Source organism: Dromaius novaehollandiae, chromosome 1 (assembly GCF_036370855.1).
Source record: "Dromaius novaehollandiae isolate bDroNov1 chromosome 1, bDroNov1.hap1, whole genome shotgun sequence".
In the NCBI taxonomy this organism is placed as follows: domain Eukaryota; kingdom Metazoa; phylum Chordata; class Aves; order Casuariiformes; family Dromaiidae; genus Dromaius; species Dromaius novaehollandiae.
Genome location: NC_088098.1, coordinates 93,355,288 through 93,358,226, shown reverse-complemented (window position 1 = coordinate 93,358,226; position 2,939 = coordinate 93,355,288). Strand labels below are relative to the sequence as shown.

The window sequence follows — 2,939 nt, the reverse complement described above, 5'->3', positions numbered from 1 at the left end:
CTGCCCATTACCAAAGACAGAAAGAGAGAGAAAGAGAGAGAGAGAGAGAGAGAGAGAGAGAGAGAGAGAAACAGACAAAAAAAAAGATAATAAAATTAAACCACCTCTGTATGACTCTCTGCAATAAACTAATGGTTAAGACTGACTGGGATCTCTGGAGGGATGCTCTGGCTAAGAAAGAATAATTGCGTTAATAACTGTGCTTTCAATAGAAAAAATATTTTGCGACTAGAGGTTTCACAATGCTTTTCAAAGGAGGCTGTAGGTATTCCCTATTTACAAACCGTAAAAAGCGGCTCAGATGATTTGTTCAAGTTCACATGGTAAGCAGTGGCAAAGACAGGACTAGAATTAGAAGGTCCTGACTTCTGCCCCATGCTTCAACAACACGGCCTCTGCTGTCCCAGAGGCTGAGGGAGAAGCCTGGTGTCCCTTTCTTGTCCTCATTTCTAGAAGGTCTTACTTAAGTCATTTTACCTTTAAATGCCTCCATCTCTCTACTTGTACGCAATAAAAATATGGACAAAGCTAGTGATCTACCTGCCTTTCACAGATAGCTGATCCTTAATGCACTCTTTTTTGTCACATTGCTTTAAATTTCTCAGAAGAGAAATGCTAGAGGAATGCAAAGGAATTCTGCTCCTTATAAAAGGTTTACGCTTGTTGACCCTTTTTCTGGTCAAATCTGGTAGCTGAACCATGTATAGTAATATATATAGTATTATATTATAATTTATATTATATTATAATAAAGTAAGTACAGTATATAATAGTAGTATAGTTTAGTATAGTATAGTAAGTATAGTAAATATAGTATATAATATATATTATTTTATATATATATATATAATAATAGTAATTAAAAGGGTGCTTCAACACATAAAACGTCTTAGGCCAGCCAGCACAATGGAAATGGCAACCCAACAGATATACTTCCAGTATAACTGACATGGAACTTAAATGCTGTGACTGCCCATTAAATAAAATACCTAATCAGTTAAATCAGAGAGAAAAAATACTTACATCATCTACCACATTGCCTTTCCTACCCAGGGCCATTGTAACACAGCAGCAACTTGCATAAGTGAACTCTGACCCCATCCAGACAAACCAATGACTATGAGGACGCAATGAAGAAAATATTTAGCCCATTACATATGACTGGTTTGTCCAGACTTCTCTTAATTGTTCCTCATGCTGAGATTTCTTTTGTGAGACAATGCCATAGCCTCATATTTCACAGGATGAAGAAACATTTTCATGATACGTAGCCATATCAATAACATAGCCAAGTCCCTGAATGCCCCATCAAAATCTGCCTTTTGTTTCCTACATTACTTGTGGTATATTTCAGGTGTGGCAATTCATCATCACCAAACTTGTCATGGAGAGAGATGGTACCTTAGCTCTGAATCAATCAGAAGAATTCTCTATTTCACTGACTGAAAAATGGCTTTCCTTTGGTCATTCTGCAATTTCCTGTCTAGCGGAGATTCTTCACTTCCACAGACGTCCTGCTTGCTTCTTTTCACAATCTATTTGGGACTATTTTAAGCCCTAAAGAGTCAATCTTCAGGAACCATCACTTACCTATGACAATATATCATTTACTCTTTGTAGAGCAAGATTACAATATGCTACTTATATTCAATTTTAAGAGAAGATAATTAATATGGATTGGATGGGAAGGACCTACATTTTTATCTCCTCTGAGTCTTTGTTTCTCTCTCTGACTATTTCACAGTTTGCAGACATGATGGTAACATCTGTGAATGAAATTCACAGGCTGTTCCTCCTTGCACCAATGACAAATTTGTCCCTACTTGGTGAAAGACACTTGGTTGGTCCAAAAAAAACAAGAACCAAAACAAAACAAAACACAAACCCTTACTTTCTCTGCTGTGCCAACAACAGTAGTGTGCTGAGTGCAGACAGGCCAATACACTGGACATGTGCATATTATGTGGAAAATAATATTGTGTTAGCTCTAGTCATGCCAGATTAATGTATGAGAGACTGATTATATTTACCTTGTTCCTTTTTGCCTTAGGCAATATATCTCTGAGTCTGTAATAAGACCTCTGCTCTAGACCCTGTTAAGACTATGCTATAAAAGCACTCTAATTTTTGTCTATGCGTATTTCAAATATACGGTGGGTTCTGGCATTCTAGCCTTAACTTCAAAACCTTACTAGGAATTCTTCTCTCTTAAGAATCTCACAACATTTTAGGTTTTCTTTTTTGAATGCCAATTTATTATGCTTCTTAAGTGAACACTGTGTTGCCTTTTCCCACTGTGGATTCTTTATTCTCCTGATTCTTCATCCTGAAGTCAGAGAAAGCATTGCTCAGTGAATTAGGTGTGTACATTCCTCCTTCTGGTTCTGTATTTCATACTTGGCTCTTTTTAGACAACAATATGGAACAGCTATTGCATATTAATCATAGTATGATATGAGGGCAATGATGAAGAAGGCAATGATGACCTACAAGGTGCAGAGACACTGCATGTGTTCTAAAGCCAGTCTGGAGGAAACAGCAAAATATCCACCTCTACTATGTTTGTATCTATGTGAGAGAATAAGGGGTGGTAGATATGTGCCTACATTGCACTGCTTTTCTTGCATAAAAAGCTAGATCAAAGTTTTTGAAAGCATGAAAAACAGGCAGAGATTTGGAGGCCTTTAGGTTGTTGGATCCTACTTGAAGTTTTAGACTCTTCTGCGGCTTTTCTTGTGAGCCATTCCAGGCAACAAGACTAATTCAAACACTTTTATCTCTCGAATCTTCCACTTTTTCCGTGGATCCTTTCCAGAGTCATTTTGCCTGGCTTCTTCTCACAGGGCTGAGCAAAGACATTTCACTAGCCACCCTGACAGTGGGCACAGCTGTCTCCTCTCACAGGTCTCCCCAATGACCCTGCCCAGCACTGGACAAGG

The 2,939-nt window shown here is 38.0% G+C and overlaps 1 protein-coding gene across 16 annotated transcripts in view; it reads right to left on the bottom strand.

Moving 5' to 3' along the window:
- ZBTB20 (zinc finger and BTB domain containing 20) overlaps positions 1-2,939 on the bottom strand; it is a 518,459-nt gene that overhangs the window by 28,025 nt on the left and 487,495 nt on the right. The window lies entirely within an intron of this gene.